General features: G+C 40.3%; 1 protein-coding gene across 1 annotated transcript in view; it reads left to right on the top strand.

The window, feature by feature from the left end:
- Positions 1 to 6,257: 6,257 nt before the first annotated feature.
- Positions 6,258 to 17,661, top strand: part of FOXP2 (forkhead box P2) — a 502,958-nt gene continuing 491,554 nt past the window's right edge. The window contains exon 1 of the mRNA XM_044423000.1: positions 6,258 to 6,423. The gene's annotated coding sequence lies outside the window, so the exon portion shown is untranslated. The remainder of the gene's footprint in view (positions 6,424 to 17,661) is intronic.

Consider the following 17,661-nt stretch of genomic DNA (forward strand, 5'->3'; position numbering starts at 1 on the left):
GACATTAAAGCTTCACAGAAAAGACTGCAAAGCCATTTTCCAGTTATATGTCTGTTGCTCTTGGCTGACTGGAATTTATTTATCATTGCTGATTCAGCCAAGAATGGCACCAGCAGAAAATTTGTCCAACTATCTTAGCCATTTGTAAATGGAACAGCTTTACAGATATTGGGGTAAATCCTCTTTGCATCCTCTCTGCAATTGCAAATTTTAAATTAAATGGAATATCCTCTGTAGTGACTAAAACAATACGGGTTGTCTGTTGGAAAGAAAGTAATCTAGTGTTGCTATTCTGTATCAACAACCTTTCTTTAAACAGAAAAGGTCTCCTGACTAATTGGGCACACTTCTGAACTTAGCTTGGGTCATTGTCAAATCAATTTGTACTTACATTTATAACCTGAACCCCAAGCCACCTTTGCATATGCAAAGGATCTTTCTGTTTTCCATAATGAAAGAGAGGGAAGGCAAGAGCTTATGGATATTCATAAGCCCTTTTTTGTTGTTTTTAGTTCACTTCAGTTCATATATAAACACTTGCATTGTTATGCTTAGTATGTCAGAGCAAACTACATGAAAGGATTGTTACTTGTATTAATGATCCTGTGGAAATAGTTTTCATTCCAACAGATAACTCCAGTGGCCTTTTTGAACTTATTTCACTGTGCAGAACACTAGAACAAAATTTTCTATTTCAGAGCAAACCACCCAATATAGTAACAAGAACTTATAAAGATTAAGAGAATGACAAGGAGATACTGCCCCCATATAATTGTTATGTATGACCTTAGGCTTAAATCCTAACTTTTCTTCCCTTTACAGAAAAGAGCATGGTTTTTCCTTCTTCCTTTCCTAATTTCCATGAAATTAATGGCGCATGGCTTTTCTTTCTTCCCTTTTCCTCTGCAGTGCCCAGTACCAGATAAAGGAATGTTCATCTGGATGGAATAAAGGAAAAGAGGGGCCAGAAAAGCACCAGGAGCATCCAGTTCATTCCTACGTAGACTGGAATGTTGGAGGATAGAAGAGCAGCAAGTTCAACTGTGAAGAACAGGAGTCACAGTTAAGAGGTAGTGAAGGAGAGAGATGTGTTGAGGACAAAAAAAAAAATCTCTCTTGCTTTTTGTTTGACTGTGAGAGAGACTGGCAACACCAGCAATTAATTTTATATAAAAGAGACTCTTTATTATAGGTGCACACTAACTACAGAGAGTGAGTCCATCTCTAATTGAGACCAGCCACCACAGCCATAATGCACAGCATTTTTATATGTTTAGCTTTTTCCAATGATTAGATGTACAAAAACATCATGCAGAAAAAATTCCATTACTTTTGTACATGGTTATCTTAACCTACACTTTTGGTGGCAAAACAACTGGGTCCAGGTTTATCTTTTATACATATTGACAGAGGTTTATTTTATATTTTTGTCTCTGTTACGTCTCTCGGATACTCGTAGAACCCTAAATAACTGGCCCTTGTTTAGTCATCAGGAAATATTATGCTCTTCACATGCAAAGTGTATGCTTCTCAGAGCTTCTCCAAAGTTAATGCGGTGGGTTTTCATGCTGGGAACCAGCATCAAATGCAGTGCAGTGCCTCCTATCCCTAGCCTGATGGTCAATGCTATCAAAAACCACTGAAAGGTCCAGGAGAATCAACAGGGTCACATTCTCCCTGTCTTTCTCTGGGCAAAGCTTATTCCACAGGACAACCAAGACAGTTTCTGTTCCAAAACCAGGCCTGAAGCCTGATTGAAATGGATCTAGATAATCCATTTCATTCAAGACGGTCTGGAGCTGTTTGACCAGGATCTGCTTAAACACCTTGCTCAGGAAGGGGATGTTGGCCACTGGACTATGGTTATTAACATCCTCTGGGTCCAGGTTAGACTTTTTCAGAAGTAGTTTAATTACAGCCTCTTTTAGAGTGGCTGGTACCTCTCCCTCTCTCAAGGAGGCATTAAGCCCCCTGGACCCAGGTAGAAATCTCTTCCTTAGTTGTGGTAACGATCGGCAAGGGGCAAGCATACAAGTGGTAGGCTGGACTTCACCAAGCACCTTGTCCACACCCTTGGGCCTCAATAAGTGAAGCTCATCCAATAACACTGGACCAGAAGGTGCTCTGGATGCTTTTGCTAGTGAAACTGCATCAATTGTCCAATTTATGTTGAATCCGAGCAACTTTATCTTCAAAGTGTTATGCATATTCATCACAGTGAGCTACTGAGGGCTCCACCGTTTCTTTATTTGACCCAGAAGATAATAGGCTGCAAACCACTCAGAAACTCTCTGCAGGACAAAACTGAGAAGATGCAATGCTTGTGTAAAATAATTGCCTCTTTGCCACCCTCACTGTCACAGACTATACTTAATAATTAGCACTAATCCATGTTTGACCAGACTCAGCAAAAGTTTTCTTCCACCTACACTCTAGCTGACTCCCCTCTTGCTTCATTGCTCTCAACTCAGGTGTGTGCCAAGGAGCTGCTCAAGGGAAAAGGGCACTTCATGTCAACTGCCTGAGTCATCTCAGCATTCTACAGAGCAACCTGGACTTTGACAGGGGCACCAGCCATACCAGCTGGTGGTGACAGCCCTGCCTGTGGTGCACAGCTACTGTCTCTCCAGCCAGGGGCAGGTGGCCACTTCATACAGGGAGCAGGCAGGGCAGGGAATGCAGTCCTCCCAGCCTGCCTTGGTCTTTACTCCCTGAGTAATAGTAGACTCCTATTTATTTGGACATGAATTATCAGTATATCACTGAAATGAGAAATCCAATGGGAATGGTTTCAAACTTGATCCTCTCATTTTTACAATCCATTGGCTCGTACTTTTTCAAATCCCTCACTAACATGATCTCTCATTATACTGGGTTTTGGTGCCATTTTATTTCAGCAAATAAAAAGTCAGTTCTGTATGACATGATTTCTCATAATTCTGTAGTTGAAGCAATGGATTAGATTTTGCTATTAATAAGTAGTAATAAATTAAAGATCAGAAAAGTATATATGAAATAAATTGATGTCTCTAAATTGCTAATCAATCTTTTTTTAAAAAAAATCTCTGAACTGCATTTTAGTTTGAAAATGAGGGACACAAGATACATCTTTCTTGAAATAAATGATATTTAGTAACTTAGGGATTGAGAGCACTTTTGATAACCAAGGTAAGATGTATTGATTTTTTCCATTGATTTTTAAAATATACCTTCTCTGTAAACAGTCTCTCACTGAAGAGAACTGGGTAGTGCCACAAGTGGCAGTTCCAAGAAGTATCTAAACATTTAGCTTTTCAGGATACATAATCACCTCATGCCAAAAAAAGAAAAAAAACTTAGGTATTCTTACTATTATTATTTCTTCACATAAAAAAATTAGGCATTATTCAAAGATTTGAAAACAACAATAATACAAAACCTGACCAAAGGGGTCCAGGGCTAAAACTACACAAAGGCTGGTTTCACATGTCATGGCAAATGATCATGTACAGTTTCCACGGCATGCAGATTTTTGCCAAACTTATCAGTCAGGTGATTGTTTGGTCTTCCAGGCAATGTGGTTTCAGCAATCCCAACATTATTTTTCTACTCTTGTCACACATTCCAACAGCCCCTGCAAGCAAACTATTTTTCCTTACTCTACTGGTCCTGGTCTTCTTCATGGATCACTGCCTTGTCATGGCGAAGGGGCTTGTGTAGCTCAATGAAGCTATGAGCTATGCCGTGCAGGGTCACCCAACACGGACAGGTCATAGCAGAGAGCTCTGACAAAACTTGATCCACTGGAGAAGGAAATGGCAACCCACTCCAGTATCTTTGCTATGAAAACCCCATGGACAGTACCAAAAGGCAAAAAGATATGACACCAGAAGATGAGCCCCTCAGGTCGGAAGGTGTCCAATATGCTACTGGGGAAGAGTGGAGGGCTAGTACTAGTAGCACCAGAAAGAATAAAGTGACTGGGTCAAAGCCGAAAGGACACTCAGTTGCAGGTGTATCTGGTAGTGAAAGGAAAGTCCGATGCTGCAAAGATCTATACTCCATAGGAACCTGGAATGTAAGATCCATGAATCAAGGCAAGCTGGATGTGGTCAAACAAGAGATGACAAGACTGAACATCGACATCTTAGGAATCAGTGAACTAAAATGGACAGGAATGGGTGAATTTAATTCAGATGACCATCAGGTATACTACTGTGGGCAAGAATCCCTCAGAAGAAATGGAGTAGCCTTCATAATCAATAAGAGTAGGAAAAGCAGTACTGGGATACAACCTCCAAAATGAATGATCTCAGTTCAAATCCAAGGCAAACCATTCAACATCACAGTAGTCCAAGTCTATGCCCCAACCACTGGTGCTGAAGAGGCTGATGTTTACTGGTTCTATGAAGGCCTACAACACCTTCTAAAATTAACACCAAAAAATGATGTTCTTATCATCATGGGGGATTGGAATGCTAAAGTAGGAAGCCAGAAGATAACTGGAATAACAGGCAAGTTTGGCCTTGGAGTACAAAATGAAGCAGGGCACAGGCTGGTAGAATTTTGTCAAGAGAATACGATGGTCATAGCAAACACTCTTTTCCAACAACCCAAGAGATGACTCTACACATGGACATCACCAGACGGTCAACACAGAAATCCGATTGACTATGTGCTCTGCAGCCAAAGATGGAGAAGCTCTATACAGTCAGTAAAAACTAGACCAGGAGCTGACTGTGGCTCAGATCATGAGCTTCTGGTTGCAAAATTTAGGCTTAAATTGAAGAAAGTAGGGAAAACACTAGGCCACTTAGGTATGACCTAAATCATATTCCTGATGAATATACAGTAGAGGTGGCAAATAGATTTAAGGAATTAGATCTGATAGACGGAGTGCCTGAAGAACTATGGACGGAGGTTCGCAACATTGTACAAGAGGTAGCAACTAAAGCCATCCCAACGAAAAAGAAATGCAAGAAAGCAAAATGGCTGTCTGAGGAAGCTTTACAAATAGCTGAGGAAAGAAGGGAAGCGAAAGGCAAGGGAGAAAGAGAAAGATACACCCAATTGAATGCAGAATTCCAGAGAATAGCTAGAAGAGATAAGAATGCCTTCTGAAATGAACAGTGCAAAGAAATAGAAGAAAACAATAGAATAGGGAGGACCAGAGATCTCTTCAAGAAAATTGGAGATATGAAGGGAACATTTTATGCAAAGATGGACATCATAAAGGACCAAAATGGCAGGGACCTAACAGAGGCAGTGGAGATTAAGAAGAGGTGGCAAGATTACACAGAAGAACCATACAAGAAAGAGCTTAACGTCCCTGATAAGCACGATGGGGTGGTCACTGACCTCGAGCCAAACATCCTGGAATGTGAAGTCAAATGGGCCTTAGGAAGTCTGAGCAACAACAAAGCTAGTGGAGGTGACAGTATTCCAGCTGAGCTATTCAAAATTTGAAAAGACGATGCAGTAAAAGTGCTACGCTCAATATGCCAGCAAATTTGGAAAACTCAACAGTGGCCACAGGATTGGAAAAGGTCAGTTTACATTCCGATCCCAAAGAAGGGCAATGCCAAAGAATGTTCAAACTACCGCACCATTACACTCATTTCACGTGCTAGCAAAGTGATTCTCCCTTGGAGCGCAAGGCGATCAAACTGGTCAGTCCTAGAGGAGATCAACCCTGACTGCTCTTTAGAAGGTCAGATACTGAAGATGAAACGGAAATACTTTGGCCAGCTAATGAGAAGGAAGGACTCACTAGAGAAGAGCCTAATGCTTGGAACAATAGATGGCAAAAGAAGAAGGGGACGGCAGAGAATGAGATGGCTAGATGGAGTCACTGAAGCAGTCAGCGTGAGCTTAAGTGGACTCCGGGGGATGGTGGAGGACAGGAAGGCCTGGAGAAATGTTGTCCATGGGGTCGTGATGGGTCGAACACGACTTCGCGATTAACAACAACAGCAACTGGTCCTGGGTTTTTCCTCTTCCCTCTTCCAAGTGTACCTTCCTCTCTGCAAAACTTCCTAGTCATTCCAGTCCCCAAAGGAATGTTTATTGAATCATAATATACGCTTTTGGTTTGATAACCCCACTCTCTCCCCATGCCTTTAGCAATTTCTGAAAGTAAACAGGAAGACAGGCATATTGCTCACCAATGAGAATAAAATGAGTGACGACATGCATGTTACTAGAGCACTGAGGGTAGCAGTGAATGTGTGGCAATATCTAAGGCTGTTTTTTCCACAGGTCTGTATGATATTTCTGTACCAACAAGGACAAGACAGCAATCCCAGGTCCAGCTGACCAGAGAAGCTGCAGTGAAGTGTGGAAACTGCGGAACAACCAGTTGATTTTCTACATAGTTTCAGGAAACTAGATGTACCATGCAGAAATGCCATGATTAGGTTCAGATGACGCAAGAGTACAGCAAAGGTAAGAAATTACTGTGGCTTCTTGTGACATGTGAATGTGGCCACTGAGTTGCATAGCATGTAGCTGAGCCATATATTTTACTTTAGAATAAGTATGTGCAGCCACAATTTGTATGGGAAATTCTTCATCGTGGTCTCTGTGCATCACACATTTGAGAAATTGAGTAGAAACTATCTCTCAGTCACAGATCCAGTATGTAAACTGAGAGGGCCTACTGCACAGCATTTTTCTAATAACAAATACAAGAAATAATATAAACATTTTTTCAAACCAAAAGTAATGTATTGAAGATAAATAGCAGTAACAGCCTTCAAATGTTTTAGGTAATCCCCCTTTTTCCCTAGATGGCAGGTACAGTCAGGAACAATTAAAATGACATACAAAGGGAAAGAAAATATTCATCTGGACTAAAGAAGTATATGGTTTTGCCCTCTATATATGATAACTTTCTCCTCCGACCCTGGAGAAAATATATAGATGAGATTTTTCTCTGGCTGAACAGTATTATTTTCTATGTTAAACCAGATAAGAATGTATTCTAACATTGATGGATTTATGCACACCCATTTATTATAGTTTCTGGTTTTTAACATCATCCTAGAAGGTTTCAATAAAACCATTTCCCCCTTCTAACCATGCAAAGAAGCAATTATCAAGTGAAAATAGTTTATTTCTTGCTTCTTTGAAAAGACTTCTAAGTAATGTCAGAAGAAACCATGACATCCCTGTGAAGCTCAGCATTCCCACTGTATTCAAGAATGTTGAATCATAGCAAGATCCCTGGGTATCAGTATGAATTATGAAACTCTTAGCTTTGCTGAAATGTAAGAGGTTGAACAGGGCTGATGGGACCTGTACTGCACAATTCTTTATAAATTAATTACCCTCATGTGAATCTCATTGATTTTAGTTGAACTTTCACAAAACAATTTCAGCCCAATTATAGGCTGCAGGGACACTCATGCATATAGAGGACTTAAATATGTGTGGTGCTAAACTGGACAGTTAAGCACAATGTTGCTTTCTGCAGTTATAAATATTACATGGATGGAGGGTACCCATAAAGAGAGCAGTGTAGCCTTTCCCCCTTTCAGTTCAGCCCATTTGTGGACAGGGCCAAAGTGTGATCCTTACTCCTTTAGGTTTACTCAGAAGTAAAAATTATAAACCTCTGCATGGACTCTCTCTGTGGGGCTTCTTCTTTCTGGAATGACTTCCCCTTTGCAATACTTCCAGCATTAAGTATTTTTTTAAAAAATATTCTATACCATTTGCTATGGTTTTACTGTTGTAACCTGCACAGGTAGCCATGTGGCTAGTGGGGTTGGTTAGACATTTAATACATACATACATACCCTGGCTTTTCCAAGCATTAGCTTGTCTAAAGGTGCAATCCTCTGCGGGCTGAGAACTGGAGAATTTATTTTTCCTGTCTAAACCTGCATAGGATTGTGCCATACATGTTGTAATGCTTTTATAATGATATATTTTTATAATTTGTTTGTTGCAAACTAATTCAGTATTTTTAAAATTGGAAGTGGTATATAAATACTTTAAAATATATAGTACCCTGAAGTAAGCAGGATTAAACCATTCAGCAGAACTTTCAAAAAATATTGCAAATACCAACCCTCAGCCCATCTACTCAGAAGCAAGCATAAGCATGGGTAACATGTCTTTTCATGGGTAAGCAAGGTGAACTCTGCATATCTGCTCAGACATACGCATAAGCAGAACATGCCTCAGAAGTAAGCAGGACTGTATAAGTCAGCAGCTTCCTCCCCAGGATCTGCTCCGTCCATCTCAGCAGCAGGGAGAAGCTCTTCTCTACTAATTGCCCATCAAGGAAAAGCATGCCTCCAATCAGCTGCTAATCTGCAATAAGAACTTTCTCCTACAGGGAGAGGGGCCTGGGAAAGAAGCTCCTGTGAGCCAGAGGGTTCCCCATCACTTTTCTGTATTAACAAGAATAGGCCAAATATGACACAGAAGATCCAAGAATGGAATTGTCCATGCTTTTTAAAGATAAAACAGCCATGGATGAAGGAGACTGAAATGGCAGCATTGTGTGGTGGAAGATTTAATCTTTTTTCCTATTCTGTTTTACTGATTTAACTTCAATTTAACTATTTTTGTCCCATGGGGGCAGAGGGAAGATATAGGTACCACACAGTCTGCTGCCAGGTACACTCTGGCCCCAACTGGGGCAAAATTCTTTATATTCCAGAGAGGCTGGAGCAGGGGCACATCTCTCAGGCCCACTATCAATGTCACATTCCATGCTACCACTGCCCCCAACACTTCTCCATTTAGTAAATGCACACCAATACATGAACAGCTGTTCACATGAAAGTGCCATTCTAAAGGCATTTACAGGCAATGCAAACTTACTGGGCTGGGGTAGACCTGGAATGTAGCATCAGAGCCTTACCTTTTTCATCCTCCATTTGCTAATAGTCTTCCATGTGAAGGAAAATTGCAAATAGGACTCTGCAAACATTATGTCCTGATTCTAACACTTCTGGATGTACTGATATGCTTGAAAATCTCTGAGTCCTGTTTGTGATGATACCTAAAATCCCCTGAGGTGGGGGACTCTGTGTGCTTCCTTGTCTCCCCACCTCATGATCACGGTAAGTTGAAAAGTGGCTGTTCCTCTGTGAGTTTTTCTACACAGGGCTGCTAACCGACTGTTAATCCATGTATCTACTTTCAGTTTTGTCATGGAACTGAGATTCAAATGCTGCATGAATCCTGTTTTCTGTTATATATTCTCTAGGGAGCACTGTGGGCTAATGCAATACCACAAACACATAAGAGGAAATTGTGCTTTCTTTTGCTGTTACAATTAAGTGTTGCATTTTTTCTGCTTTTAAAAAAACACAGCAAAAGTGCTGGTTAGACACAGAAGTAAAGCTAGAAGGTCACAAAATTCTGTAAGGAATACATAAACAACTATGAGTAGGTAATGATGAGTGCATGAGAAATGCCTCATGAAGAAATGCTTTGTGTTCCTCCCTGGTTCGGTGCACTTATACAGTGATGTATTTGGATGTGTGAACACATCCTAAGTTATGCAAAAATAAGGGAATGGATGCAAATGAACAGGGATACAAATATGGTGTGTGTATATGTTGCAGGTTTACTTCTAAGTAAAGGTTTCACAGCAGTGTAAATGATGTCATTATTATCCCCAGTTTTGGCCTCAGCCTTGATATTTCTAGTGTAGAAGTTTGGTCCAAGAGTGAGTGTTTGACTGGGAATTTGTTCATGAATTACTTGCATTGCCACCTGGGTGTTTTCAAATTGTTCCTGCAAAGATTTCAAGTAGTCAAACCACACCCGCATTGCCCACAACCTGGAATGAAGGGTGTACAACCTATGGTCCCTCACAGCCCTGTCTCTGACCCTGCCCTCACTATCAAATGCCCCTCCCACCACCACCAATTTCTTCCTCTCCAAGCAGTTCTCATAACAAATTGCTCTTCCCCTCTGCTGTTCCTTTTGCTGGTATCCTACAGCATATGTTATTGCCAAGCTTCTAGTATTATGGGTTTGAGTAGCCCCAAAGCATTATTTGCATTTAATTTCATTGCTTAAATTTCTACACTGCAGAATAGCCAAAGCTCTCTAGCTTATAAAGGCTTAAACCTTAAAAACACATTATGAAAACCATATACACACAGGGAGAGATAACTAAAAACAAATTTAAACATCAGCAGCAAGAATACCGACAGCAATACAAGGCCTGATTAAAACCTCATCATATGCTTTCAAGTGCTGGGAAAAGAAGGTCTTAACTAGATGCTGAAAAGATAACAACATTGGTAGCCAGGCAGATTTGTTCAGAACCATTCCATAATTGTTGCCAGTTTCTGAGGCTTCCTTAGAACAGGTATGTGGAAAAGGACCTTAGATAATAAATATGTGTACAGGTAGGTTCATGCCAGGAAGGGCACTCCATCAGATACTGCAGTCTTGAGACATGTAGGACTTTATACATTAAACCCAACACCTTGAATCAGACTCAGAAATATATTGGCAACCAGTGCAAGTAGGCCAGAATTTGTGTTATATGTACGGATCTTCTGGTTCCTGTTATCAATCTGGCTGCAGCATTTTACACAAGCTGTAGCTTTTGAATCGTCTTCAAAGGCAGCCCCACACAGAGTTCATCACAGTAATCTGTCTTGGAGGTTACCAGAGCACATACAACTTAAGCCAGGTTATCCCAATCCAGATAAGGGCGCAACTGAAGTTGAGAAAGGCACTCCATGCCAAGTCCACCTGAACCTCAAGGGACAATGTTGGCTCCAAGAGTACCTCAGAGCTACAAACATACTCTTTTAAAGGGAGTATAACCTCATCCAAAACAGGCTTAGTGACTGCCATCCAGTCAGAAGAACCACCCAGTAGGAGCATCTCATTATTCTGAGGATTAAGTTCAGTGTATTATGGATAGAATTGACCCCCTTTACTTTTTCTTTCAGCTTCAAGTTTACCAATCCATTCTTCTGTTTTGAAACTTTTTCTAAAGCAGACCATTATGGGTACGTTGGACTTCCTTGGCAATTTTCCACTAACACATAAATTAAAATTGAGAGCACTGTGGTCACTGTTTCCAATATGATAAATATCTTACATTAAGTCCTGGATACCAGTTAGGATTAAGTCCAGGGTCACCTCCCTCTGGTTGATTTCAGTTTATATTTGTCATGCCTGGACCATGCATACATCCAGTATCTCTGAGGGTAGGTGAACTTACCCATGACTGCATTACTTCCTTTGAATGCTGTTCTGATTTTATTCTCTATTTTAAAATTTAATTTTGGGCATTTTGTTTGGGAGGATGACCAAATTCCTTTGGGACCTGCTACTGTCACCCACAGTGATCCCATGGAGGAGTCTGTCCCCTTTGAGTTTTCTAGTTTTTTGACATTGTACCATCTTTGATGAATAGAATGGCATGGCCCTTGCTATGTCCTCTGTATTTCCCATAGAACTTGTATTTTGAGATAACTATTCCCTTCTTCCTCTCTCCATTCCACTAGGTTGCCATCTATTCTAATACATCTATGTTCCCATTCAAAGCTGAGCATTGCAGTTCCAACATTTTGGCTTAGAAGTTTTTAGCATTAGTATAGAAACACCCGTACATGTAACCCTGCCAAATGTGCATGATATATACATTTTCCCTTAAGTCTCTTTGGCCTTTTTGACGGCTATCATGTTCTACTGCACGCTCTTGTCTTATTTCTACTCTCTCCCCATTAGGACAATCAAAGAGATGCTCCCCTTATTCCCTAAGGGATAATTCATCCCAAAGCTGACATGCCTCAACTCCTGTCAGCTTCCCCGCTGGAGTCAGTTTAAAATGTGCTCTACCATCTTTCTGATGTTAGGTGCCAGCTGGTGGAGCCCATCACTTGTACACAGGCCCAGTTTGTTTTCCAGTGCTCCAGGAATATAAATCTGTTTTTCTTATCCCACTGTCTTACCCATGAAACCTCTCAATATTTGTGCCTAGCTGGCCCTCCATGTGAAACAGGTAGCATTTGAGAAAAAACTGTCTTAGAGGCACTGACTTACAAACTTTTACCTAGCAGCCTAAATTTGGCTTCTGGGATTTCATGAATATTTTTCTCTATGTAGAATTGCACCCCAAAACATTGACTCCTTCCCAGCATTATGTGCCAATCTATCTTAATAGCGCATTATATCCAAAGCCTTTGGACTGGGCAGGCAAGTCACCATGTAGTTTACTCACCTACCAGAAAATCATTTCCTTGACTCTCTAATAATTGATTCTCCCCCTACTATGATTGTTCTGCCACCTCAAAAGCATATTCTCAGCATGACAGGATATCAATTTGACCTCTTAGGTTCAACTTCTCTACCTCTTTCAGGTTCCAGAGATCATCCATCTGGGAGGTTGAGCAATGAGCTCAGGTATCACCACTTAGCAGACCATTTCTCCAGCCAAAGCACCAGGTGGAGGAATGATCCTTCACCTGGTATATCAGTCAGGAAAACTTAAGTGCATCTGTGCATCCCACAGCTGAGGAAATCTTGCACATATCAAAGTCTGAGCAAAGGGAAACTAAGCCAATTCAGCTTCACCTGCTTTGCCTCTCTCTCAAAGGAAGATGGCATGGAGCAGGGATTTTTGTGAGAGTGGATTACATCGGCCTTCAATAGCCCAGCAAAGCCCAGATACAGCATGCTTGGTTGTGGGCTTGACTGCCATCAGGAAGTCAAATTACACTGGCGAGCCAGTCCCTCTTCTTAAAAGTAGTTCCCCACCTCTAATGTCAATGGTCTGGAAATTGCCATCATAGCTAGACTACAAGGACAAGCAGGTTTATAGAAATTTACGGTGGGTGTATTAGTAAAAGCATTGTAAGAAAGGATGCAGAACAGAGAAATGTATGGAAAGCATACTTTTCTGAGTAAACTGAATTTTTAAACTGATGTGTCACATTACATTTTTGTACATATATACATAAAAGGAATATTGTGCATGGAAGAAGCTCAATTTTGCAAGCATGCCTATTATACAGGAACAAGTGGGGGAAATTGGTATCGAACATGGGTTGTCTACCATCAAATATGGTGGTAAACGTGTGCTAAAGGCCATGGAATGTGTGAAACAATCCTGATTGCATGATGCCCAGAAGCAAACATAACTGGACTGTACAAGCATCAGGAAAAAGCAAATATTACTAGTTTTTAAAAACTTAATGTTAAGAATGACTTAAAATAGTACTATGTAAACCAGTTCAATAACCTATTACCCACTAGGTGGCACCAAACAGCTATTATTCATAGATGGTCCTTCAATTGTTTAAGGTATATACCTTAAGCATAAATAGCATGCCATCACTGAAGTTTCATTTGTATTCATATTCACTTGAAGCCAAAGCTTACAATGTTTTAAATGCACATATTAAATTGGCAAGGACTAATTTATCATACCGGTATATCAGTACATTGCAAATAAATACTAAGTACAGGTAGAACACAGGTGAAAAGGTCATGGTATTTTTAAGAATAATTGATGCCATGTATTAAAACAAAATGTACCCCACACACAAATAATGCAGTCTATGGATAACTAGCTTTTTTCTTTTCACAATTACCATATTTTGGTTTATGAAATTCAGCAGTACATGGAATAAACGCAACATATTAGTGGTGCAGCTAAGTAATTTTAGATCCTGGGTGTAATTGTCTTACATGGGCCCTCTTCAGACAGCCATGTGCATCATAGCTGTTTGCTTGTTTGTTTCCAATACTTCTAAGACACTTAATGTAATAAAATCCTTAGGATATGAAACACAAAGTTAACCTTTCTCCTCTCCCCTCCCTACAACAATTCCATACACCTGCTTCTATATTCCTGTTTTGTTAGAGTAAGCAAACAGACAAACATACCCATATGCCAATGTGTGTGTGTGAATGAGCATATACATTTGCATGCCCTAAACGCAAATAATAGCACCTTTGCAACTTCAGAAATAAAATAATGTGTGTTTCTGTTGTCCTGACACTAAAATACATTTACTTGGGAATCAATATACTTTTATAGAGTATAGAGTAGTTTAAAATGAGAAACTGGAACAATGCTCAATCAGTTGTCCTCTGATTAAAAAATATTTTACCTAATTAGAAGGATTCCCAGATTACCAGTGTCATTGTTGGTAGGCTTGCATGCCCATGCCAGCCCAGGTGCTCCATCAGTCATCCAGCAGATTAGGAAAATATGATGCCCTGGACACTATCCCTGATTTATCCAAATTAACTATGATATCTAGTGACAGATACCAAATGAATTCAGCCTCAGCATTGCTGGCAGTTGTGTGAGAGACTGTTACCAATTGATCTATCTCCTACTGGGTCAGATGGCAAATACACAGGACTACTCAGCAAAGCTTCATGAATGACATCATGAGGACAGTATGATAGTTGGGAAGAATGCTATCACCATTGCCAAGTGAGCTCAATGGTGAGCTCTCACTTGTGCATGTTCAGACTGGTCATGAGAATTTATTCACTTGCATTCTAGCTGCCGAAGTGTTTCCCCCACTGTTGTATTGCCTATAGCTCAGATGTACACCAAAAAGTTGAAATGATGGAATAGGGTGCTTGGGAACATTCTAACCATGGATATTAAAATCCCCAAAACTACTATCATGGAAGTTCCTAACAAAAAGTCTAAGACTATCTCCATCAGCTATGAATCAGAGAATCTTCAGGTTATGGGGTAGAATAGAAATAGATTTAAATTATAATAAATGAATAAATGAAATTTTCCAGATTCATTTTGCTCAGGAGTTAGGCCTGGTTTGGTACTAAAATTGCCATGGTCACCCTGTGGAAAAAGTATGGTTACTGCTTTAACACTTATGTAATTTTACTTTAGTTTCAGTTATATTTATTTAAATCAAAGTAACTCTAAAGTAGAGCCTGTGGTAGTTAAAAACAAAACAAATTCATAAAGCTGATTGTGATTTTACTGCCAAACTGATTCAGTAAGCCTTTCCAGCTGTTTATGGATGTTTCTTGTAAAGGCGCCTTCATTTCCACCTTACAGACTCTCTGATGTTTTTATGTCTATCTTGTGCCTAGCTAATTCCTGTGTGCTAATTATTTTGGCTGTGCAGAAGAAATGGTGGTGCTAATTATGAGCTACCCTGGTTGTTCAAAGAAAACAGAAAGCCATAGAATATCTTATGTTTTCTTTCTCTGTATCTGAGTATTATCTAAAGGGAGGGATCCATATTTCTTGCTTACTGTCAGGAGTGGTTGGGGTTCAGATTGAGTACTTTCCTATATGAGATAGTTAATCTATTGCATGTACTTTAGTTATGTAGCAGAATTTAGATTAGAGCAGTAAATTAAGTGAGTTTCCTTTCCTGCCTTTCCACCATATAACCTATAGATGGCACTGAGGTATAATGGAATAGTACACTGACACAATTGGAGAAGGTGGCTACTTTTGTTTTTATGATAATACCATATTTTTCTGCTCTAAAAAATAATTGCTGAAAGTGTTGTTTAAGAATAGAAATGAAATTACAAGGTCACAACATTGTGTGAATAGCCCATAAACATCCATGTATAAGGAATGATAAGTGTGCACTAAATGCCTTATATGGAAAAGCTCTTTGGGTCTATCTGCAGCTCTCCCAGCAGCTACTCTCTAGGCAATATCTACCTGGACAAGGAGTGGGAAACTTTTTTCTATTGAGAGCCACATTTCCTTTGGGCTAATGTGCTTGTGGTCCATTGTGATGTTGGGCAAAGTCAAAGTTCACAGTGAGCAGCTACAGAGCCAAAGCCAACCTGGAGTAAGAAACTATTGACTGCTCTCTTCATATAGTGAGCCATGTCACTAAAACTCCTCAGTAAAATGTGAGGAAGGGCTCACCACTGCCTTGTGTGATGAGTTATGCCATTATACCTTCTACAGCTGGCCATTGGCTCCTTCAAGGAAAGAACATAAGAGGACTTCCTGTCTCAGTGAAAATTTGCTTGAACAACAAGATCTGACTACTGACATGTATTCTGTTTTTGGTCTCCCTCTTTAGTCCTTAGTTCTCTGATCCTATGTTCTGGTGTGACCTCTGACCCTGACTGCTTTTGGTAACTCTGATTACCTGGATTTTGATTTGTTCACAAGTGCTTTCTGTGACTCATCAATGACAAGTGGGAAGAGCCCGAACCAAAGTGAGTAGAGTTTGTGAAGCAGGCAAGTATGAAACTAGACTGATGCCCACATGTGTCCTTGAGCTATTCCTGATCTAGGCAGTTTAGTATCCTCAAGTCTGTTTACCCAGACTTGTCATTAGATCCTCCTGGACAGGAAGGACTGTAAGAGGGTTTCCATCTCCAGTTAAGACTTGTGGTTTTGTCCCACAGTTCTTTAGTTCTTGGCTGCTAATATACTTTTGCCTGTGGCCCAACTTTGAGACTCAAGGTTACTTCTAATGTTCTTATCTCCTTTGGTAGAAAGGCATGTCTCACTCCTTCAGATAAGAATCAGAATTATGGGTGGAGGAAGCATGAATCATTTCTCTTTCTCTGTCATATTTCCAGCTGAACTATTTCCAAGGGCCCTTGTTTTCAGGAACCCTGGGCCCCACCCCTCTGGTTGTGCCATTATGGAGATGGGCAAGTCTCCTAGATCTACACAGACATTTAATTGGCTTGCTCTTCTCTCCCAGTGCCATGTCATGGGTTCAAGGATTGGGCCAGGGTTCTTTTCCATGTCACTTCCTGGCATTTCCAAACTGTTGGTTCCCAGAGCTTGTCTGAACGCCTGTAGATGGTGGCCTTGGGATAAGCTCTTTCTCCTCTGCCATCTGTAGACCACATTTCCTAGGCATCACCATGCTTATCCAACAAGTCAGTGTCACCACGCCTCTGGAAAGCATGCCAAGAACAACTGCCTCTTTCATTCTAAACAACAATGGAAACTGCCTGACAGTGTTTTTTGTTTTGTTTTTGTTTTAATTAAATGACAGCACATGTTTTGAACTTCATGAATGCTCTGCTGGTAGTAGCAGTCCTCATGATCAAAAGAAACATAATCTTCAGAAAGCTGTTTGCTATGCTAGGTAGTGTAGTCTCACAATGTCAGAATAGAGGATATTAATCTTTTAAAAGGCCACAGATGTACATAAAATGTCCATGTATGTGTATTGATGCAAATTTAGAAGTGGTTCTCACCATAGCTTGCCATAGTGTAGGCTGTAGCTAAGGTGATACGTGTACCTGTTGTTCAATCTGCCATCCATGTCCTAACTTGATGGGCAACTTAAAGGCCCTTGAAAGAATCCAACTGCTTTCCTGTGATTCTTTATCCCCAAAAAGATGTGGACCAGACAGCCATTCATATAGTGCACACATTCAAATTGATGACTATCTTCACTAAAGTAGGACAGTTGGCCACCATAGTGCTAAGCTGAACAGTACATTTTGGTGTATTTTTCAAGAGCAAAGTATAAATATTTCCAGCAAAGTGCACTTCATACAAGTTTATTTGCCAAGGGCTGCTGCCCAGTCTTCCTGGCTCTAGCTATGAAGGATTATTTATTTACAATGGAAAAAACAAACAGAAAGCACAAATGCCTCTTACTTTCCCCAGTGCCAGATGCTTACCACACAGGCTTATATCTTTTAAGCACAAATCACAACAGTTAGGCTATTTAGTCATGCCGAAGAATTCTCTAGATA

This window comes from Varanus komodoensis, unplaced genomic scaffold, assembly GCF_004798865.1.
Source record: "Varanus komodoensis strain SLA01 unplaced genomic scaffold, ASM479886v1 scaffold13_1, whole genome shotgun sequence".
NCBI lineage: Eukaryota > Metazoa > Chordata > Lepidosauria > Squamata > Varanidae > Varanus > Varanus komodoensis.